Genomic DNA, 25,346 nt, shown 5'->3' on the forward strand with positions numbered 1-25,346 from the left:
ATTGAATAAGTGGGGAAAGACTGGGCAGCCTTGTCTAGTCTCTAATATTAGTGTGATTGCTTCAAGTTTCTCTCCACTTAGTTTGATGTTGGCTACTCGTTTGCAGTACATGACTTTTACTATGTTTAGGTATGGTCCTTGAATTCTTGATCTTTCTAGGTCTTTTATCATGAAGGGGTGTTGAATTTTCTCAACATCTAATGAGATGATTTTATGTTTTTTTTTAAGTTTGTTTATATAGTGGATTTCGTTGATGGATTTCCAAATATTGAATATTCCCTGGGGTAAAGCTTACTTGTGAGCATGATGGATAATCATTTTGATGTGTTCTTGGATTCTGTTTATGAGAATTTTATTGAGTATTTTTGCATCAATATTTATAAGGAAAATTGGTCTGCAGTTCTTTCTCTGTTGGGTCTTTGTATGGTTTAGTTATGATTGTAATTGTGACTTCATAGAATGAATTGGGTAGTGCTACTTCTGTTTCTATTTTGTGGAATAGTTTGGACAAAATTGCTAGAGGTCTTCTATTAAAATCTGATAGAATTCTGCACTAAATCCATCTAGTCCTGGGATTTTTTTTTGGTTGGGAGAATTTTAATAACTGCTTCTATTTCTTTAAGAGTTATGGGACTGTTTAGATGGATTATCTGATCCTGATTTAAATTTGGTAGCTGGTACCTGTCTAGAAAATTGTCCATTTCTTTCCGATTTTCCACTTGTGTTGAATGTAGGCTTTTGTAGTAGGATCTGATGAATTTTTGAATTTTTTCAGATTCTCTTGTTATGTCTTCCTTTTCATTTCTGATTTTGTTAATTTGGATACACTCGTTGTGCCCCCAGGTTAGTCTGGACAAGGGTTTATCTATATTGTTGATTTTTTCATAGAACCAGTTCCTGGTTTTGTTGATTCTTTGTATAGTCCTTTTTGTTTCTACTTGGTTGATTTCAGTCCTGAGTTTGATTATTTCATTCCTTCTACTCCTCTTGGTTGTATTTGCTTCTTTTTGTTCTAGAGCTTTTAAATGTGCTGTGAAGCTGCTAATATATACTCTCTCCAGTTTCTTTTTGAAGGTACTCACAGCTATGAGTTTTCCTCTTAGCACTGTTTTCATTGTGTCCCGTACGTTTGGGTATGCTGTGCCTTCATTTTCATTAAATTCTAAAAAGTCTTTAATTTGTTTCTTTATTTCTTCCGTGACCAAATTTTTTCATTGAGTAGAGCATTGGTCAACTTCCATGTATATGTGGGCTTTCTGTTGTTTTTGGTATTATTGAAAACCAGTCTTATTTCATGGTCATATGTTAAGATGCATGGAATTATTTCAATCCTCTTGAGTCTGTTGAGGCCTGTTTTGTGACTGATGATGTGGTCGATTTTGGAGAAGGTACCATGAGGTGCTGAGAAGAAGGTATATTCTTTTGTATTAGGATGAAATAGTTTATAAATATCTGTTTAATCAATTTGGTTCATGTCTTCTGTTAGTTTCTCTATGTCTGTTTGTTTTCTGTTTCCATGATCTGTCTATTGATGAGGGTGGGGTGTTGAAATCTCCCACTATTATTGTGTGAGGTAAAATGTGTGCTTTGAGCTTCAGTGAGTATTTTTTCTTTTTTTTTGAGTGTTTTTTATTAATGAATGTAGATACCCTTGCATTTAGAGCATAGATATTTAGGATTGAGAGTTCTTCTTGGTAGATTTTTCCTTTGATGAATACGAAGTGTCCTTTCTTATCTTTTTTGATAACTTTGGTCAAAAGTCTACTTTATTCAATATTAGAATAGCTACTCCATCTTGTTTCTTGGAAGTTTTTGTTTGCAAAATTGTTTTCCAGCCTTTTAGACTTGAGTAACTGCTATACAGTTAAGACTGCAAGAAGTATATTAAAGAAGGGAAGGGAGAATGGACATCCTTTTCTTGTGTCCATCTTTAGAGGAAATGCTCTCAGTCTGGCTCCAATTGAAATAATGTTGGCTACAGGTTTGCTGTCTGCAGCCTTTATTATTTGGAGGTATACAGAAGGCAGCTAGTCTTAAGTCAAGTACTGTGTTTATCTTTGAGTACTATCTAAGATGAAAGTGATAGAAAACAAATATCTGTAATAAAAAGATGACGGAATCTAAAATTTGATAAGGAAGCCAGGAGACCAAATAATAATCTAGTGAAACTATTTTTTCTTTTCCTCAAATCTGTTCCTATATTTACAATTGTCTATTTCAAGAAATTCTATTTTTTTCTACTGATTTATTTATATACTTGCCAGTAGAGTATTAGACTTTCAATTTACTTCCTGAAACCAAGTGCAGTGATTATTACCCCTTTTGTTTTCTCTCAAAATTGCTTCATGTATTAAAAGAAGTCTTTCTCCCTCATCAAGGAAAATTCTCTTTAGATCAGACAGAGACCACTGCAAAAAACTGCTGGAGATCAAAATGAGGTTGTGGAGCCCAGCCCCAGTGGATGCATCTATAAAACACTCATGTACCAAATGCTTAGGGAACACTGCGGAAGAGGGGACAGAAAGATCGAAAGGTCCAGAGGATCAGGGAGATTGCTATCAGATTCTGTCTACTAGGAATGTCAGAGGCTAAACCTATGAAGTCTCATCAACATGACTGCACAAGTGTGAGCTGGGTATGGGATGACAACAACCGACTTGCCTAAGTGCACAAGGATAAGCCCATGGAGTTTCAACCCTACAGAAAGATCTGGAGGCAACTGAGGAAATCTAGGAGCAAGAGAGGTCGTCTTCCCAGGGAGCAGCACTGATTGATTGATTATACAGTGTCAATGGTCAGCGTTAACATCATAATACAAGGATCAGGGCTGGGGATTTAGCTCAGTGGTAGAGCGCTTACCTAGGAAGCGCAAGGCCCTGGGTTCGGTCCCCAGCTCCAAAAAAAAAAAAAAAAAAAAAAAAAAAAAAAAAAAAAAACAAAAAACAAAAACAAAAACAACAAAAAAAAACAAAAAATAATACAAGGATCATTTTGGGACTGAGCAAGTTATATTTGGAAATCTCTCTCTCTCTCTCTCTCTCTCTCTCTCTCTGTTCATATGTGTATGCAATAGCAATTAGTACAAAAAGAGTCCATGAATCTGAAGAAGAGTGGGAAGGGTATATGGGAAGGTTTGAAAGGAGGAAAGAGGAGACATGTCTCAATTAAATTATAGCTTAAAAATTGGAATGATCTAGTTCTTATCTAAAATAACCTTGTTGGTACTTTGATGGAAGTTCAATAGAAATTAAATCTATATGTAAATTATCCCTTTTTACTATTTTTACTATTCTGACCCTAACACATCAACACAGTTAAGTATCATATAAGTGTTTTATTAGAGTAAACCCCAGTTTTTCAAACTGTTTTGAAAAACCCTTTCCTTTCCTTTCCTTTCCTTTCCTTTCCTTTCCTTTCCTTTCCTTTCCTTTCCTTTCCTTTCCTTTCCTTTCCTTTCTCTTCCTTCCCTTCCCTCATCTCCACATCCTTTTCTCTTCTCATCTGCTCCCCTCTCTTGTGTGAAACAGGAACTAACAATTTACCCTCTACTCATCTCAAACTCAGCAATTTTCCTCTCTTTACGCCTTAACTATTAGGATTACTGATTACTAGTGTATACTGCCTTGCCTTATACCTTTCCCACCTCTCCTTCTTGTCTTTATACATATATTTACTGAATAGATTGTACATTCCACTGTGATGTTTTAGTGCTGTTTACATTCTTATTTTATTATATTCACTGTCTTTATTACCTCTTGTTAACATCTCTCCTCAACCCATTTATCCAAGTCCTTAGTCATCACACTTTTACATTCATAAAAGTTTCCCCTTCTTCTCTGAAGTCCTCCTGTGGAAGATAATACACAGACAAACCTTCTTTGGCGTTTGGTTTATTTCACTTAACATGATGATGTCTAGTTCCACCTGTTTGTTCTTTCAATAAGTTTTGCTCTTTATCTTCTCTATGGCTGAATAAAATTTTCTTTGCGTATGGTAGGAGAATTTTATTCTCTGATTTTATTGAAAATACGTTCTGTGCTTTTGACCTGGGTTTACTTTCCTTCCTCTATTTTTATTTTATAGATTTGGTCTTTTCCTGGTTTCCAAGATTTCCTGATTGTTTCCTTCTTAGATTGTTTTCAGTTTAACATTTTTGTTAATATGACCAAGGTATCTATTTCAATTTTATTGTCTTTAATATCTGAGATTCTCTGCTTCATCTCTTGTATTCTGATAGTGCTTCTGAGGTTCCAGTTGGAGTTTCTAAATTACCTTTTTTTTTTTATCAATTTGAGTTTTCTTTAGTGACTCTATTTCCACTTTCATGTCCTGAACCATTTTATTTATTTCCTTCTACTGGTTATTTTCATGGGTTTCATTATTAGATTTATCCATATCCTCTTAAGGACTTTGAGCATATCCATAATAGATTGAAGTCTTTCTCTTGTGCTTTAGCTTATTGAATTTGTCAGGAGTCATTGTGGTTGCTTCTTAGCCATTGTTTTTTGCTGCAAAGAGACACCATGGCCATTTAATTGGGGGCTTGCTTACAGTTTAGAGGCTTAGTCTATTATCATCATGGCAGGAAACATGGTGGCGTGAAGACAGACACAGTGCTGGAGAAGGGGCTGAGTGCTGCATCTTTAACTGTAATCAGAGAGGAAGAGAGACAGACAGAGAGAGAGACAGAGAGAGAGAGGGAGAGAGGGAGAGAGAGAGAGAGAGAGAGAGAGAGAGAGAGAGAGAGAGAGAGAGAGGTAGGTTTGGGTCTGGTGGGCCACATTTAGGCTTTTGCTATCTCACAGCCCAGCGCCAGTGACATACTCTTTACAACAATCCTACATCCTAATCCTTCTAATCCTATCAATTCCTTCCCTTCCCTAGTGACTAAGCATCCAAGCATATGCTGAGCTTATGGGAGGCATTCTTTTTCAAGTCAACACAGGTTGGGTTTCTGGCTCTGGTGGAGGCATATTGTCCTAGCTGTTATTGAGTTTTATGCTGGCATCTAGGCATCTGGGTTTACAGGGAATACATTTAATGATTTTTATGAATTAAATAAGTCATGTACCCCTGACAGAAATACTAGTGTGTCGTAACTGAAATTCTAGGTGCTAGAATCTGGTCTCATCTTTGTTGGGTGTGTGTTCATTGGTTTCGGTTGACCTCTCTGCTTCTCAGGAGACTGTATTGGTTGTGGGTTGCCTAGTAGGGCAATGCTGCTGAGATCCTGCTCCATGTGGCCACTGGAGTCTCTGGTAGAACTGTTTCTAGGTATTTACTGCTGAAAAAATGGAGATTGGTTAGGGATGAGGTCTAGAGGTTCCACAAGAGGGAGGGAAGCTTGGTATGCCAGTAGGGTCCCTGTACCTTCTGGGGAATGGGGGCAGAGAGGGAGAATGCATAATAGGTGGTCTGTTACTGAGATGGGGGATGAGAATGTGCAATTGGAATTAGAATTGGAGGACATGGGAGAGTGTGAAGATAGCCTACCTGATTCACTGGCAAATGTGAGCAGTGGATTTCTAGGGAGTACCTTGATGTTGGTAGCTATGGCAAATAGATGGGTTGGTAAAGGAGGCTGTAGGTGATGATCAGGATGATTCCCTGGAAATAGAGGTAGAAAGTAAGGAGAGGCCACAGGATGTGGTCTGCTATAATCCTGGGAATAAGGCCAGGATAGGAATTAAGGGACAGGAGACAGAGTGAAGATTGCCTACATGATTCCTTAGCTAGTTTGGCCAGTGGATTTTTCAGGGAGCACTTTAATGATTTTCAATATTGAATCAGTCTTGCTCCTCTGACACAAATGCTGCTAGGTCTTAATTTATACTGACTGCATTTATATATCTAAAATGGAATTGTTAACAGTTTTAGAACTCTTATTTTATCTGCATTTGAGAGGTATATTGGGCTGAAAATTTTTATTTCTCTGGTTGGGTAGGAAAGTATCTGCTTCTTAAAATAAAATGATAATTTTTTATTTTTGCAAGAAATTAAGTGGAGTTGGCTTTAATTTTTCTTTTACGTGCCTGTAGTTATTTTATGCTTTAGAATTAAGATTTAAGATGAAATCATACGTATTTATGGGGAGTTGTGATACTTTAGTACTTCTGTGGAGTAATGATCAAATCAATATAATTATCACTTCTCTTTTCTTAGCAGTTCATCATTACTTTGTGTTGAGAATCTTTAAGCTCCTCTAGCACTTTATAAGGCATGTAATAAATTATTGTAGGTAATGATTAAGAATGGATACTTCTCAATGGAAGACATTCAAATAGGTGGCACCTTTAAAAAAGAACATTAGCAGTCACTTAAATGCAGGCTAAGACTACCATGAGATACAATCTCATCTCAGTGTTTATGACCAAAACAGAACAAAAATAACAGATGTCAGTGAGGATTTGAAGAAAAGTTGGCCCTTATACACTGGTGTGGGAGTTAGTAGAGATAATTCAGAAATCAGTATAACAATTCTTTGAGAAAAGAGAAATAGATTTTTTATATTATTTACTTATATTTATTTATATTTCTTATATATACTTATTTATATTACTTATATTATTTATGTTATTTATATTATTCATTTATGGGTATATATCTAAAGGGAAAATTATTAATGCTATGCTTCCATGTCCATGTTATTGAAATACTCTTCACAATAACTAAGATGTTTAATCTGCCTATATGCTCATTAATGGATGAATGAGTAAATGAAAGGTAGTGTATGCACACAATGGTTAATCCGTAAGAATGGACAGCTAGGTATGATGAGAGAAATGGTGAGGCTTTGTTAACGCTAAGGAAACATAAGGTCAAGTTCCCCATTTGGCTTCTGATAACAATATTCCTGTATACCCAGGAGGGAATTCATTCATTCATTCATTCATTCATTCATTCATTCATTCCTTTCTTCCTTTCTTCTTTTCTTCCTTTCTTTCTTCCTTCCTTCCTTTCTTTTTTCTTCCTTCCTTCCTTCCTTCCTTCCTTCCTTCCTCTCTCTCTCTTTCTCTCTCTCTCTCTCTCTCTCTCTCTCTGCTTTATTGGATATTTTTATATACATTTTAGATGTTATCCCCTTTCCCGGGAAATTCTTAATTTATTATGTGGTCTTACCTATTACTACTACTACTACTACCATAGTAACTCATTACACAACCTTGTGCATAGGGAAACTGAGGCTTTACTTTCAGCCTGAATTGGTGCCAAGTCCCTTCCTAGTCTCCAATACTCACATGGTTTATAGCTAGACTAGAACAGTGTACTCTAACCTCTCGTTAAACTCTTTCCTACTTCTTTTGACTAGTAAACCAAGATTCTTTTTCATCATTTGTACCATTGACAACACTGAGTTATTAGTTCCTTTCGTACAACTCTGACTTAAACAGTGGGAGATAAAAACAGATAAGGAATTCATTTGGAGCTTAGTGTTGATACTGGGCGCTTTCGTTTCTATACTCTTCAGAATCGTCTTATATTTGGGTTTAATGTGGTTCCCAGCATTGCAGTTGTACTTAAAGATGATGTAGGTAAGAATTTATCCAGGGAAGAGTTCGAGAAGCAGAAGTTTTGATTACTTTCTGATAGCATCACTTTTATGATCATTTTTCTTCTGCTTTGCAAATAACTAATTCATTACCACTTCTTACACAAGGAGACAGAAGACAAGTTCAGAGCAGAACAACATGATACTAAGCACATGATAGGACATTAAGGCTCAGTTAAAAATGTAAAAAATGGAGCATTGAGATGGGGGTGTGATGTTTTCTCTTTACTTAGGGGCGAGCATGCTCTAAAGGTATTATGCATAGGTGTATATAAAGAGACAAGAGAAAGTGCCTGGCATGCACTGTTTCTTAATACATAATGTACCATCAATACTGTTTACTACTTCTTTCCCCTCACTACTGTGTAAGACTTGTGAGGGGAATACATTTTGTCTGACGTACTTATTAATACATCTCTGGGGCCTAGAAGAGTGCCTGGCATTTACTGGGTTCTCAGTAAATATGTGTTGCCTAGTTGACTATAGGAAGAATATATAACCTAGAAGAAAAATTTGAGTTACTTAAGGTCCCCTCTATAATAACTAGGGACTGACAATTAAAATTTTAAAATTTTAATGTCAAGGGTTTGGATATAAACTACCTTTTTGTGTAGTAGTCCAAGTCAACATGTTCTCCTCTCTCACATAATACAAGAGCAAAATGGATCAAATTGACATGTATACATCGGAGTCTACTTAGTAAATGATGAGTTTGCAAGCTGGACATAGATACTGTGGTCAATTACCTATCCAACAATATTGGGGTTAATTTAAGCACCAACATCGTGGGCTTACCTCATTTAAAGTCAACAACAGAACTTCTGTTCAAAGCATCATTATTATCTGTGAGTTCTCAGTCATTCTGGTTAGCTTTATTGGTATTTCTCTGAAATACCAATATTAGTACTTCCATCAACTTGCCCAATGTAAAGGCAGGTTGGTGTATTTGCCAGGGGCAGAATAATGAAGTAAGAGTGGTGGATACAGAGAATATATCAGTCTCAAAAAAGAAAAAGATTCAAGAAGAAGCATCTGTCCTATAATTACAATTTGGGTCTCGCCTTTTTCTGAGTCTACCATTTTGCAATTTCTACTTAATATATATATTTCTAATATAATATCTATCTATCTATCTATCTATCTATCTATCTATCTATCTATCTATCTATCTATCCATCCATCCATCCATCCATCCATCCATCCATCCATCCATCTATCTATCTATCTATCTATCTATCTATCTATCTATCTATCTATCTCTATCTCACTTTCTTCCAGTCCTGTATTCACCTAAGGGAATTTTCTTCCACTATTCTTTAAATAGTAGTTATAGAACACTTGAAATATGTCAAGAACCAGGCAAGGTAAAGCAATACACAGAAAGTAGAGAGGACCAAAATATCTCACGGAGAACATACTTGAGAATCAGATAATATGAGAACAAGTTGCCTCTGTAAAACCAAATCCCACTAAGATGAAAGACTATGTAAAATATTTCTATTCTCAGATATATATTTTTATTATCAATATTCTATTAAATGTTCATTGATTTATACTTTTATTTTCAATATGCTTTCATCTACATGCAAGCCAGGTGTGATGCAGAACACCTGTGATCCCAAAACTCTAAAGGTGGGGAAAGGACGATTATGAGTTCAGGGTTACTCTAGGTTAGCTAATTAGGCTCTTTTACAAATGAAGAAAGAGAGGGAAGGAAAAAGGTGGGGGAGAGGAGTGAGGAAAATAAAGGAAGAGAGGAAAAAAGAACAATAGAAAGGATTAAAATAAAGATACTATTGTCAGTGAGATGCTTCAGTGGGTAAAGGTGTTTGCCTTTAAATCTAATCCCTGATGATCTGAATTTGAGTCCTAGATATCAAGAAGAGAGCCAACTTCTACAAGTTGTCCTGTAACTTACATGTGTATGCTATAGTATATGCACAGAGACAAATACAATACATTAATGAAAATACACTTAAATTATCATTAAAATACTTTAGTTTCTGTCCATGCCATTATTTTGCATAGGTATAAACATAACAACAGGAATCTTATATTGATATAATTTTCTATAACTATCATATTTGGAATAACCTATTTTTAGCTGGAAAGAACCCAGATGCCCTTTAACAGAAGAATGGATTAAAAAATGTGGTACATCTATGCAATGGAGTACTACTCAGCTATCAAAAACAATGACTTCATGAAATTCCTAGGCAAATGGAATGAACTAGAAAATATCATCCTGAGTGAGGTAACCCAATCACAGAAAAACACACTTGGTATGCATTCATTGATAAGTGGATATTAGCCCAAAAACTCGAATTACCCAAGATGCAATCCACAGACCACAGGAAGCTCAAGAAGAAGGATGACCAAAATGCTGATGCTCCCACTCCTTAAAAGGGGAAAAATATCCATAGGAGGTGATATGGAAGCAAAATTTATATACAGCCACCAAAACTAGATACGATTGCTGAAGCTAAAAAATGCATGCTGAAAGGGACTGGATATAGATGTCTCCTGCGAGACACATCCAGAGCATGCCCAATACAGAGGTCAATGCTAGTAGCAAATCACTGAACTGAGAACAGGACCCCGTTTAGGGGAATTAAATGAAGGATTGAAAGAGTTGAAGGAGCTTGCAACCCCATATGAACAACAATGCCAACCAACCAGAGCTTCCAGGGACTAAACCACTACCCAAAGACTATACATGGACTGACCCAGGGCTCTGACTGCATATGTAGCAGAGAATAGCCTAGTAAGAACACCAGTGGAAGGGGAAGCCCTTTGTCCTGCCAAGGTTGGACCCCACCTAGTGCAGGGGAATATGGGGGGGCAGTAAGGGGATGTATGGAGGGAATACCCATATGGGGGAGGGAAAGGCTATGAGGGCTTATGGACAGGAAACCGGGAAAGGGAATAATAATAATAAAGATATATATCTGATAAAAATAACTAAAATAATAAATATGATTACATCACCAAAAATGGAATAACCCAGTTTTATGCGAACTTCTCTGTTTATCTCCATGAAATTTTATCATGTGAACAGACACATGACTCAGCAGCCCAGTCAAGACACAGTAATTCAATAGCTACAGGGATTCTCTTCTATAACAAAACCTACCAGACTTTTTCACTTCTATTCTGTCTGAGATTTCCAGCAAACACTAACCTGATGTTCATCTATGGAAATCCTCATTTCAAGAATTTTTGTTAGTGGAAGTTTGTAACATATAACGTATTATGATTGATCGACTGATTTTTGAATTAGCCTAGTTACTAGGAGAGCCATTCTAAGTTGTTTCATTTATCAATAAATCATTTCATTTTACTCTGGAGTAATATTCTATTTTATGAATACCTACAATCATCTGCTGTTTAGTAACTTTCCTGCTCAAGAATATTAGGACTGTTTCTGGTTAGGAGATATTATGAGTAAAGCTTGAATAATGATCTGCAAAATTTTTACATAGTCATGGAGTTTTAATTATGTTAAATAAATACTTAAGTGTACTCTTGCTGGATCATATGGTAACTGTGTGTTTATTTTTGTAAGAAACAACCAAACTGTTTTTCAGAGTGTTTCTACCATTTCATTTACCATGACAAAATATGATTGAACAATATTCAGTGAATGTTCATGAAAATGCTGCTATTATCATTGATTAAAATACTTACAAATTTTAATTTTATGTATTAATGAGTGTTTGTATGAGTATGTGTGGATGATGTGCACACATGAATACTGGGAAAGGGGATAACATTTGAAATGTAAATAAATAAAATATCCAAAATATGATTAATTTAATCCAGTTTATCATGTTATAATTTTATGGACTATGCTTTTGTGAATTATCAGAGCTAAGAAATCTCATTCCTACAGCCTGAAGATTTTTCTTTGACCTTTTCTTGAATAGTGCAGTTTTTGGCTTTGCATTTAAGTCCATGATCCACTTCTAGACATTTTTTATGTGGTGTGATGTTCAGGTCAAATATTAGTTTTAAGGCTAAAAGCCCTCAGTAGTTCCAGGTCCATTTGTTGGAAAGGCTACCTATCTCCACCATACATTTTTTTAGGTTTTTGTTCAAAATCCTTTGGGCAAATTTCTATGAATTTGCTTCTATATTCTCTCTTCTATTCCGTTAATTTAAATGTCCAAACTTCAACTATTGTAATAGAATCGGTATTTATACTTTAGTTATAACTATCATTTTAGTTATTTTCGGGCCTGTGCTTTTTCATATACATTTTAGAGTAAGCCTATCTATATCTAAAACAACACTCCTAGAAGTTATTTTATTTTTAAATATGTTTTAATTGAAAAAAATTATCCCTTTTCTCATTCCCTATCCTCCCTCCAGCCCCTGATAGCTATTTATTTTCAAGACCTTCTCATGTCCCCCCACTGTCAAATTGATAGTTTTGATTCTTATTATTGTTACATAAATATATAATAATGTATATAGACATGTGTATAATATATACATATTAATATGTATGCACACAGATACATACACCTACATAATAAAGAGTCTCTTCACTGGCAGAAACTAATTCTCCTTTTCTTAGGAGTCATGAGTTGCATGTGGCACTTTTTTGAGATGTGGGACCCAGTGAAAATGTCTCCCCTGCACATAATATGTCCATTAACAGTGCCACCATTCTGTTCTTGTTTATGAAGCTATTTCTGGGAGAAATTGTTTCAAACCAGACTTTGTATATTCTGGCTCTTAAATCTTTCTGCTTTTTCTTGCTCAATGTTCCCTGAACCATACATACATTAATGGCAGCAGTTGTGAGGTAGATGTATCCATTGGGGTTGAGCTTCCCACACTCTGTTGGTCTCTGCACTGTGTCTAGTTGTGGATTTCCTATGATGCTCTTCATTTACTGCAAAAATAATATTTTATTTCTTTTTTCTTCTTTTTTTTTCCTGGAGCTGAGGATCGAACCCAGGGCCTTGCGCTTAGTAGGCAAGTGCTCTACCACTGAGCTAAATCTCCAACCAATATTTTCTTTATATGAGGGGCTACAGTTATTTGTGGTATAAGTATACAATTTAGGATGCCATAGTTCTTCAATATTTTCCTGATTTCTGTGGTTACACTGTGTTTTATAGTTATATCTAAGGATTTGGAGGTCTGGGTATTACCTATGTGAATATAATAATTTTTGGGTCCATCCATTTACCTGCAAATTTCATGATTTCTTTTTTCTTTACAGCTGAATAGCATTCTATAATATGTGTCCACCATATTTTCATTAGTTACTAATCAGCTGAAAGGCATTTAGGTTGTTTCCATTTCCTGGTTATTGTGAATACATCCAAAATGAACATTGATCAGAAAGTACCTATACCGTAGGATGTTGAGTCCTTTGGGCATATTCCAAGGAGTGATATAGTTAAATCATATGCCCAAAAGATTCAACATCTTACTTCAAGATACTCACTCAGCATGTTCATTTTTGTTGTTATTGAAGAGTCTCTATATTGATTTCCAGAGTATCTGGCCCAAGTTACATTCTCAACAACTGTAAACGAGCATCTCAATTTCTCTATAGCCTCCCCGGTGTTTGTTGTTAATTGTTTTGTAGATCTTAGTCGTTCTGACTAGAGTAAGATGAAATCTCAAACTTGTTTTAATTTGTATATCCCTAATTAATAAGGATGATGAACAGTTTTTGAAGTATAGCACTGTTTTAGTTCTTCTCTTGAAAACTATGTTTAAACTATGTTTATTTTTAAAATTGGGTCATTTGGGTTTTTTTATGTTTGTTTAGTTTTGTTTTGCATTCTTTGTATATTCTGGATGTTAATCCTCTGTCAGATGTATATCTGGAAAAGTTCTCTCCCATCCTATGGATTTCTTATTTTACTTGATTGTTTACTAAGCTGCTCGGAACCTCTTTAGTTTTATGAAGTCCGAAATGTCTATGTTGGCCTTAATTCCTTGGCAAATGGATGCCTACTTCAAAAGTCCCTTCTGATAATGATGTCTTACAGTGTCCTCTCTATACTTTTTCTTGTCATTTTCCTTGTTTGACATTTCATATTGAGGTCTTTGATCCACATGGAAATCATCTCTGTTCATGGTGCTAGGTATGGATTTAATTTCTTACTTCTGCATGTAGACATTAAGTTTCTCCAGTATCATTTGTTGAGATTGCTATTTTTCCAGTATATGTTTTACATTTTTTTGCTTCTTTGTTAAATATAAAATAGTTATAATTGTGCTTACTCATGGTTGAGTCTTCTACTTTATTCCTTTGGCCTTCATGTTTATTTTTGTGCCAGTCAATATGTTGTTTTATAACTTGAAGTCTGAGACTTCAAGCAGTACTTCCAGTATTCTTTTTGTTCTGGATTGGCTTGTGTTTTCTGGTTTCATTATTTCTGTGAAGAATGTTGTGGAAATCTTGATGTGGAGTGAATGGAACCTATAAATTGCTTTTTCATTGAGTAGCCAGCCATTTCACAATATTAATTCTACCAATCCATGTAGACCCGACATGTTTCCATGTTAGAATTGTTCCAACTCAAACTGGATCAGGTTGGGAAAACCTGATATTTTGAGTCCATGAACATGGTATGTTGCTTTGTTTACTTAGATCTTTGATTTTTATGCGCATTTTGTAGATCTCAATATATAATCTATAATTTAGTAATTCATTTTTGTTGAACTAAATGTAAATCACACACACACACACACGTGTGTCTGTTTTTTCTTTAATGTTTTAATCTAAATTTTTTAAATCATCAGATTTCAGGCTAACACACTTATAGCACTTGATATAAAATTTGATTCGCCAGGAGTGGCATACAATTTCATCACATTAAAATAAAAACCCTCCAAAACATGTGTGGTACTTTTGTCCAAAGGTTATACGTATTATATTGTCCCTCAGTCATTCTTGCACATAATTGAGGGCCTTGTACAAAATCATTAAGACCCTGTTGCTGGGTATAGTGGCAAATGTATAAATTATAATTTCATAGTTTGATAGGCAGAGACAATAAATTTTCATGTTTGAAGTTAGTAAGATCTATATAGTAAGATCCAGGCTAGCTGAGGCTCTGCAAAGAGAACTTTTTGCAAAAACATCGTTTAGAAAAGACTAAACCATAGAACAGAGGCAGAAGGAACACCCATTCAGAGCCTGCCCCACATGTGGCCCATACATATACAGCCACCCAATTAGATAAGATGGATGAAGCAAAGTGCAGGCCGACAGGAACCGGATGTAGATCTCACCTGAGAGACCACACCCAGAATACAGCAAATACATAGTCGAATGCCAGCAGCAAACCACTGAACTGAGAATAGGATCCCTGTTGAAGGAATCTTAGAAAGGACTGGAAGAGCTTGAAGGGGCTTGAGACCTCATATGAACAACAATGCCAACCAACCAGAGCTTCCAGGGACTAAGCCACTATCCAAAGACTATACATGGACTGACCCTGGGCTCCAACCTCATAGGTAGCAATTAATAGCCTAATAATAGCACCAGTGGAAGGGGAAGCCCTTGGTCCTGCCAAGACTGAACCCCCAGTGAACGTGATTGTTGGGGGGGAGGGTGATAAAAGGGGGGAGGATGGGGAGGGGAACAGCCATATAGAGGGGGAGGGGGAGGGGCTAGGGGGATGGTGGCCTCGAAATCGGGAAGGGGAATGACAATCGAAATGTAAATAAGAAATACTCAAGTCAATAAAGATGGAAAAAAAAAGAAAAGACTAAACTTGTAAAAGGTTTATTCATCCTGAAGAACTCACAAAATTAAAGTTATAAATAGATTCAGGGGAATACTACTGAAACAATTCAGTCTAATTAATACCTAAGTTTTACTATTTTTTTCTTTAAAATTGGAGCATGCCATAGGATTGTTTTAGAACATTATCTATACAAAGTAAAATTGAACACGGATTCATTGTTATTAATGTAATAAAATATAACAGATTGATCATGTAATTTCATTTCTCAAAATTATAGTATACTTAGATCTCAGAACAGGTTTGTTGATTAAAAATTCACACCCTCACAGGTAGCAATGAATAAAGTGACCTACATTAATTTCATCATAGAAATGTTTTACTCACACTTACAGAAACAAACTTTATTTTAAAATCAGTGTATTTAGTCTATTTTGATCAGAAGCCCATCTCTACTATTTGTTCAATGCTATGAAATTGTGAAATACCTAGATTAGTGACCAATGAACAGAGTAAACATTGACCAGAAAGATCATGGAGTGTGGGATGATTGCATGTTACGATACTACAAGGGGCTGAGGCTTCTGGTATATCCTTCGTAGATGTAGGTCATGGTTTTTAAATTGCTTCTACATTCCTGTCTTACAATGATTTGAATGTTATCTGCACAGGATCGATATTGGGGCTTTCCATGCACATAGTTGGAATCTTTATTGACTAGTTCTGTTCCCCTGGAGTATGAGGGGATGCATGTCTTTAGGTAGGAACATCTGTGGTGAGCTGATTTCCTTTAACCCTTCAGAAACCAAAGACTTCATCTGTTAAAGATTACCAGTGAAAGTATTATACAATCATTGGAAAGGAAATGTTTGTGCTGTTTACACTTCCCAATTTGCTCTCCAGCTGTGTTATGCCATTCACTAATCTTCATGGCAATTCTAATTTCTATTTCTTTCATTAAACTGCTTATCTATGTGCCAAAATCCTGAAATTTTGTTATCACTTCTGATTGTAGTTTATTTGATCTTTTAGAAATTGTTGACGATGACTATGTCCTCCTTCCTAAATTACTGACCTTTAGAACTTTGCGGTACTTCATCCTACCATGTCTCTTCTTTACTGATTTATGTCTACAACTTTGTTCTCCACCTCTTTCCATGACCTCAACTAGTTGGGCTTGTCTAGGATTTAGTTGTGGTCTAATTTTTTCCTCATCTATAATCATAAACATAGACAACCTCACTCAAGTTTTTAGCTTTTGTGTCATCCTACGTAATGATTCTTTATTTTTGCTCTTGTTCCCCAGAACTATATCTTTCTGACTCCTTACACTCTTAACTAGACATCAGAAACATAACATTCTCACGGCAGTTTGCTTGATCTGGTCCTCTATTCCTCTTATGGCCTTGGTTAATTCTAACTGTGATGTATATTTTTTCCATCTGGTTCAATTGGCCCTGTTATAGATCCAAGTTCTTAATACTGGAGCTAAATAATTTGATGTTTAATCTGTCTTCAGACTCCTTACACTTTACCACATGTTGTATTTCTTCAGAATCCTTTTCCCAGTGTCTGCTGATAACACTAGTTCAGGCTACCATTGTTTCTCACTTAAACTACTATACTCACTCTCTTTGATGCTTTTTAAGTCCACCCTTACTTATTTTTCTCACAAACAACCTCAGGATTAAGCTTTCCTTCCTTCCTTCCTTCCTTCCTTCCTTCCTTCCTTCCTTCCTTCCTTCCTTCCTTCCTTCCTTCCTTCCTTTGCAATGAATACCAAACAGTAAACTTTTATTGTTGCTTATGGAGCAGACAATATATAAAAGAGGTGCTCTGTGTGTAATACATAGAAACCTTACACAATTTTAAAGGCTTGGTGAGATGGCTCAAGGGCAGGGCTGTTCATGCCCATCAGTTTGACTAACAGAAACTGATTTCCAGAACTCAGGCTGGACTTTTCAATGCTGGTCCAGTTATGTTTCAACTCATTGAAAGGCCACAGATTTCTCTAAAGCCAGAGTGAATCACCCTACATCGCTTTCACTGGTCCACTGAGTTCTAGCTTCATCCTTTTCTCACCACACCATCTCACCTTAAACAGTATTTCCTTGGAGGCATCTCGAGATTCTCACCCTGCTGAAAATTATTCTCTTAACCACAACTTTCCCCACTCTATTACATTATTTTGTTTCACTTTCTTTTTTGTTATTATAGTATGTGGTAGCATTTAACTTACTTTGGGTATGAAAAAAGTTTACCAAATGGATGTGATAGATTAAGGGATTAAAAAATATAACCATGTATTTTTTATAAAAAGGCTAAATTTGTTACTCTAAATTCACTATTTGGAGGTTGCATCAATGATTACAGTCAATAGTTTCCAGATAGGTTACAGCAATGATTTAGGAAATATTGATGTTTCACTAATAAAGTTATTTTTCAAACAAAACAATACAGTAACCTTCATATATTAAACATATAAAAATCGTCTTGGTTAAAGAGGTATTTATGGTCGGTAGTAAGACACTGGCATCAAGTTTCCCTTTCTTGAGGAGCACCTATGACTCAGCTTGGAATCATAATATTCTAAACATTGCATGATCTATTGCATTCAACATTTCATAAAAGTGAATTCAGGGTCACTATACTGGGCTCTACTTGTGTGGCTCATACACATTCTAAATATATATTTAGCAACAATAATGGATACCAGAGATGCTATATTAATTGACCCCATTTATTTGCATGGCCCGAGAACATGCCCTGCTGAGAAAGTTATTAGGCTAGGACGCTGTTCATTTTGCCAAGAAGGGGACCTTGTGGTATTAAGGTGAAAGGTTAAATTGGAGCATTTATTTCAAAGCCAAGGGAGATTATCCTTGAAATGAATGGATGATACCCTAACTGTAAATCACCATTAGTTAAGGGGAAGTTCAGTGGAGAAGGTCACCAAATAATGGTTTGTTTGTAAAAGATGTTCATGTTCCTCTGTTTCCTAATAAATCATTGGTGTTTTTACAGATGATGGTTTCTGCAGTGCTGGGAGTGTGGACTATTCGAAGTAGACTAATTCAAGAAACATGTTTGATCTGAAAAGCCTCATTAATCACTAATTATAAGGTCAGACATATTTATATTTGTAGTGTCCATCTTTTCTAACAGTTGGTAGTTATAACATCTGATTCTCTGATTGCTCTAATTTTGTCATTAAGCAATGAATTAAAATATGAAATCCCTAGGACTGGTGATATAGGTCCATGGTAGACAGCTTGCCTAGAATATACGAAGTCCTGTGTTTACTTAGCAACACTAAAATGAACTAAGGTAAGAGGTAAGATACAAAAGCTCTTCATTAAGATTATTTCCAGGGACCAGGGTAATATTCACTCTAAATGATCATTTAGAGAGACTGAAAAATAAGAATAGCTGTCATCTTTCTATGTCACTAATTAACTGGGGATCCTAACGAACTGAGAAAATCAGCTTCAGTAAACTGCTGGAAAACGGATCAAGTCTCATTGCAAATGCTGACTCTGACAATATGAGTATATGCACTCAAGTCAATTTTCAGGCCAGATCCTGACTCGTGGAACATAGTTCAGTTGCATTAGAAAGTCTTTGGTAGGGGTTGGGAATTTAGCTCAGTGGTAGAGCGCTTGCCTAGCAAGCGCAAGGCCCTGGGTTCGGTCTCCAGCTCCAAAAAAAAAAAGTCTTTGGTAAACAGATTAGTTTTTATCTCACTGAAGAACCTTCAAGATGGGCTATGTGGCCAAGCCCCAGCATGACAGCACAGCCAGAAGGTCTATGCTGTTTTTTCTATGTCCTGATATCTTCTGTTATCAGTTCTCAGAAGACTGTTCTTGGGTTTCTAGTGACAGTAACATAGTTCTTTCTTGCCTATCACCCCCCCCAGACGGGTGTATTAAACATGTCTTCACAAACAGGATCGACTTAGCTGTAAGATTAGCCTGATTTCCAAAATGAATGAATCTTCAGTGTACTATGTGCTCTTGTTTCCACCTACTCTGGTAACCAAGCACAGATACCCAGAGAAGACACAGCTATGTGGACAGGCAGTGAAGCTGTCTTCAAAATTTCCAGGCAAAATTGAGAAGAGGTGTTCTGATATGTTCAGAGACACACGAAATCATTTAACTTTAAACATTTAGTCTTTTTACTTGTCTTTCTGAAGCATTTTTCTGTTAAAATGTTAAATGTTCTTAACCTTTTAAATTTCATCCTTACCTTTTCTGTTTTGAATAAATGGTATTTTATTGAACACCTCTAGAAAGGTTGATATACTCCGGTATGCAACCACCACTATGATCTTGTTTACATCATCCCCAAGGGTCACCCATCTATTGACTTTCACTTTCTATTACCATCTTCTCAGGGTATCTGTCTATATAAATTACTCTCTTCTGCAAATCTTTCTCTTCTTAGATGCTTTTTTTCCTGAAAGATTTTTTAACATGTTAGAATGTCACTTTCTAAATTACCTTTGAAAAGTTGAATTCTTTGAATTTGATTTATATATTTATTTCCAGTGTTCCTTACTGTCTTTCCCAAAAGGCATTATAAGAGATTGGAATGGACTGAATATCACAGCCCCTATAACCTCTGTTTAGGTACGTTTAGAAGATCTTCTTTTCTTCTAAAAACATTTGAATACTTGGTCCCCAGTTTACAGTGCTGTCTGGATAGGTTTGGAAAGTATGGCCTTGCTGGAGAAAATATGTTACTGGGGGCAGACTTTCAGATCTTAAAGCCTCACAACACTCCTAGTGTACTGTCTGTGCTTTGTTCTTGTGATTTCTGTTTTGAGCTCATAGCTTACCATTCCAGTCACTATGCCTGATGTTTCCCTGCTATAATAGACTCATTTCCTCTGGAAACTTAAACCCAAATAAATCATTCCTTTTTATAAGTTGTGTTATTTACAGTGTTTTATCACAGAAATGGAAAAATAGTTAAAATGGGTAGATATTCAAACTGAGGCGTTTGAGGTCACATGCATGGATTATATTCTCAACTTCCCCTCACAAGTTTTGATCCTGGGATACGTTATTTGCCATGTTAGTTCAATTTCTTCATGTATTCACGAGGAATAATAATAGTAACAACTTCAGCAGTTGCTATGAACACTGACAACTGGATAAATGGGGAAACACATAAGTAGTACCTGACATATAATAATTGCTCAATGACAATTTTAAATATTTATTCATCTATTTTACTCTGTAGTATTTGTATAAGTGGGTGTATTTGTGTGTGTGTGTGTGTGTGTGTGTGTGTGTGAGAGGGTGGAGGAGGGGGTGGAGGGAGGGAGGGGGGAGAGAGAGAGAGAGAGAGAGAGAGAGAGAGAGAGAGAGAGAGAGAGAGATCTGTCTCTGAATAAGCATATGGAGGTAAGAAAAAGGCTCTAGGAGTCAGTTCTGTCCTGCACTCTTACGGGATCTGAGGCTGGAACAGGCATGTCTACTGGCTGAGCGATCACACTATCTTCTTAATGATAATGTTTATATCAATATAATGTAGCTCTTATTGAATGACAACACTCAGCCATGGCACGATCTGTATTACTTAGCCATTCATGATAAGAAAAACATTGAAGACAGTAAATATTTTAAATATTTATTCATTTGTTTTACTCTGTAGTATTTGTATAAGTGGGTGTATTTGTGTGCATATGTGTGTGAATGTGTGTGAGAAATGGGGGAGGAGAAAGGGTGTGGGAAGGGAGAGAGGGGGGGAGGAAGGGAGGGAGGGAGGGAGGGAGGAAGAGAGAGAGAGAGAGAGAGAGAGAGAGAGAGAGAGAGAGAGAGAGAGAGAGAGATTTGTGCATAGTGAAGTTTCTTGGATGTTATCGCCTTCCCTTTTCAGCTTCGAGTTTAGAAAGTCTTGGAGAACATAAAATTTTCCCTGGAGGAAAGAGTGTTTTTTTTTCCTTGAGAACCATATATCCTGGTATATACATTCACTGTTTACCATTAGAATTCAGTAATACGAATGACAAGAACAGAAGGGAGCTATTCCTTCGAGACAGTTGGTTTATGTGCTCTAAAACTCTGTAAGAAAGAATAGTCAGGCATTCAAAATGAGTCTTCACCCCCTTCAGAATATGACACCACATGGAATGCTGAATACACCCCTCTCTGCATGAGATGATATTAGTGGCCTAGAAATAGAACTTAGTAAAATGAAGCACACAGTCATAAATAGACAACTGATGGGTTAGAAGTGTAAGGAAGGGATTTAATCTGGAAAATGTCCTTTTAATTTTTACAGTTTTTCAAAGCAGAGCCACCAAGGAACTTAGAAAATAGGACCAATTAAAACAGACTTCTAGAGGGTAGAGCAGACTGTGTGTGTGTGTGTGTGTGTGTGTGTGTGTGTGTGTGTGTGTCTGTCTGTCTGTATGAGTACACAGGATTAGTTCTTCCCTGTGTGACGAGATGCTCTGTAGAGTGTAATATCCCAGTTGGTACCATGCTACCTAGACTTAGATGATAGGGAGGCAGACTCAAAGGACTGCATGTAATAGTCTTTATTTTTATTTTATTATCTATCTATCTATCTATCTATCTATCTATCTATCTATCTATCTATCTATCTATCTATCTATCTATGATCTATCTATCTATTTATCTATGATCTATCTATCTATTTATCTATGATCTATCTATCTATCTATCTATCTATCTATCTATCTATCTAATCTATTATCTATCTATCTATCTTGGTTTTTTTTGAGACAGGGTCTTTCTGTGTAGCATTTGCTATTCTGGATTCACTGTGCAGACCAGGCTGACCTCAAACTCAGAGAGATCTGCCAATCTCTGCCTCTCAAATGCTGGGATTAAAGGTGTGTGCCAATAGACTGTTTTTAAGATAACTGGCTGATATGCTTTTCTACCTGTTTTGACACAGCTCATGGGATTGCATTTATTGTGGAATGTTGCAGAGGACTGATCTGAGGTGCTGAGCAAAATGCGATACTGGAGATCAGAGCAATATAACAATGTAGTTTAGTAAGGACAGAAGCCTATAGTTAAAACTTCCTGCAATTTAGGTTCTTTCCCCACAAGTGTTCATTCAATTCTATGTTACACACACACACACACACACACACACACACACACACACACACACACACACACACTGTAGTAGCATTGTACATTTAAATTAAAACAAAATTAAGGATATTTTCTGTCACCCCTTTCAAGTTTGAAGTCTAGTTTTACAAAAGAAACAAAAATATGGTAAATATGAAATGAGAGAATGGGGGCTGGACAGATAGCTCAGTGGTTAAGGGCACTGGCTGCTCTGCCAGAGGATTCAGTTTCAATTCCCAGCACTCACAAATATCTGCAACTCTAGGGAATGCAATACACTCTGTACACAGACACACTTGCAGCAAAACATCTAGGCACATCAAACAAAAATAAGTGAATTAGTAAAGAAAATGTATTGTGCTGATTATCATGGAAGAAATAAAACAAGGTTTTGGAATAAGGTAAACAAATAATGTCTAATTGAAAAGTATAGAGTAACATTTACTATTTACCTCTGCAAATGATAATGGCACTATTTTCCTTTTTTTTAATTAAGTGGTGTCCATGTAGGTTTTGGGTTGATTCTTGGCATCTAGTATGACATTTGCTACTCCTCTCATAGCCCTGAACAAAACATCTTGTTTTCCTTTAACCACACTTCCACTAAAATTCTGTACTTGTTGCTTGGTGTGTTGGTTATCTTCTTGTCTGATAGAGAAGATGAGGCTCTGAATTACTGTTCTAGTAGTCTCATAGGATAGTACTGGAAGAGCACACGCCTGAGGGCCTAACAGATGGTTACCAGTGGCGAACTGAAGAATAAATATATTGACAGTTGCTACTGATAGAAAATGCCCCGGAAGCCAAGTGGAGCCTAGTATTTCCCTCCCTCCCTTTCAGCATCTCTTAATTGATCAGTGGATATTTTCTTGCCAGTCAACACTGTCCCTCACTATTAAAAGGGATTCTTATAAGAACCACTGTATTTAATTGCAGTGATGTAAATGAGCACGTTGACTTTCACTGTAGCTCAACAAGTTTCACCCTCTAGTCCTTCCTACTACTCACTCTTGGCTTTAGGTTTAAAATGACCATGGAGTAGATATATTTGCATGTCCTATGAGCAATGATATTTAGTCTCCTCAACATATTTGCCTAAAACAACACTTTACAAACCTTTTCCCCCAAGCATAGGGGTGTCTAGTCAGTAAAATAAGTAACAAAGAAAGGAACCACAGAAATGGAGGACAACTAAATGGGCAATGGCTTGTAAGAGACATTTAACATCTGGGATTTATAGCAGATTCTGAGTTTATTGTGCATTAACATTTTAAAAGTCACATAACTGTTGGTTTCTCCTGTTCTATTATCTTCTGTGAACTAACACTAATACTATTATTTACTCAATAGGATTATAGAAAGGATTAAACAAATTAATAAGTAAAAGGGTCTTAGAGAAGGGCTTTGCATACTCTAAGCATTCAGAAATTACTATCTTCTCAGCACAAGCTTAGACCAGTGCTTGTTACAATTTGCCATCTAGATCAAAACTGTAACAGTGTCTACAATCATTGGTGCTGCCCAACACAGTTAGAGAACAAAATGTACTCTCTGTTTACATACTTTCTTAAATTACTTTTATTTATTGAGAAATTTGTACAAGTACAATAAAATACAACCATATATGTCTGTATTCAATATTTCTACCCTTCAACACCCCTATGACTCCAAAATGTCTCCCACCTACTTCCTATTTTCATGCTCCTCTTCCTTCTTTTTTCTTCTGCATCCTCTTCCATTTTCCGGTAGCCTACCACATCCAGTTCTTGCTACCCATATATGGATATAGTGCTATTCACTGGAGCATGAGGTATCGAACAGTGGTAATACAATAAAAAAACCCAATTCCCTTTGATGTGAGATAAGGTCATCCTCTACTACATCACAGGGAAAGGAGATCCTTGGTCCTGTGGAGCTTTGATGCCCCAGCGTAGGGGGATGCTAGAGCAGTGAGGCAAGAGTGTGTGAATGGTGGAGAAGCACTTTCATAGGGGTGAGATGGGATGGGGAAGCGCTGTGGATGGGTAACCAGGAAGGGGGACAACATTTGAGATGTAAACAAATAAGATGATTAATAAATAAACCAAGGTTGAGAGCAACCCTTGTCTATGGTGGCAAACATAACTAATTAAGGCAAACTGATGACAGTATTTTTAGTGATGCATAGACATGTATATTTTTGTACCATTAATGCTTTCTTGTTGTGTTTTTCAACTGTGATAAGGCATATGTAACATAAAACTTACATTTCGGGCATTTTTAAGTACCCAGTTGAATGGCATTTGGTCAAGCCTCACCGTTATGCTAAATTAAGTACATTATTTCTCTGAAAAAAATCTTCTTATTGTCCAACTGAAACTCTGAGCACATTAAACAATGTGCTCATAATCCCCTTCCAAATCCACTGGAAACGGCTGTTTTATTTTGGGGAAAAAACGCTTCTGGAGATAACACACAAAAATGCTACAGTCAGTCTCCTCATACCCTCTAAGTGATGTTCCCTGAGGCTTAAGAATATGAGTTGTGCTATATCTGAACCAATTGGCAAAGGGCACCCCATGGTCAGTTATCCTCTGCATTTTGACTAGCTGTGCATTCCTGTAGTAGCCTCCATCTGCTTTTAGAAAGAAGCTTCTTTGGCGGGGGTGACAGCTGCACTTATCTGTGGGTATACAGATAAGTATTCAGCATACAGTTAGAAGCTATTTTGATGTAAGGAAATTGTAGTTATGTACTCTCTTCTAGTGTATGACAGCTACATCTATAGGTAGTTGGCCAGGTTTACAGTACCAGGCACGAGTTCCTTCTTGTTGAACTGGCCTCGAGTCCATTTGGACAGATGCTTGTTATCCTTGAGATAAAGGTGCCACTGTTGCACCACAGAAGGTAGATTGTTAGAACAGTCGTTTTGAATATCCTAGTAAGAGCACCAGTGGAAGGGGAAGCCCTGGGTCTTGCTAA

The 25,346-nt window shown here is 36.5% G+C and overlaps 1 protein-coding gene across 26 annotated transcripts in view; it reads left to right on the forward strand.

The window, feature by feature from the left end:
- The window catches only part of Rtl4 (retrotransposon Gag like 4), a 410,686-nt gene that overhangs the window by 145,785 nt on the left and 239,555 nt on the right, over positions 1–25,346 (forward strand). For 17 of the 26 annotated variants that reach the window (XM_063280474.1, XM_063280483.1, XM_063280485.1 and 14 more), the window contains one exon: positions 18,292–18,390. The exons of 5 other annotated variants lie outside the window; for them this stretch is intronic. The gene's annotated coding sequence lies outside the window, so the exon portion shown is untranslated. Of the gene's footprint in view, positions 1–18,291; positions 18,391–19,817; positions 19,899–25,346 lie in introns of all 26 variants that reach the window. 4 more of the 26 variants (XM_063280486.1, XM_063280489.1, XM_063280490.1 and 1 more) reach the window with 1 other exon arrangement.

This window comes from Rattus norvegicus, chromosome X (genome assembly GCF_036323735.1).
Source record: "Rattus norvegicus strain BN/NHsdMcwi chromosome X, GRCr8, whole genome shotgun sequence".
Lineage (NCBI taxonomy): Eukaryota > Metazoa > Chordata > Mammalia > Rodentia > Muridae > Rattus > Rattus norvegicus.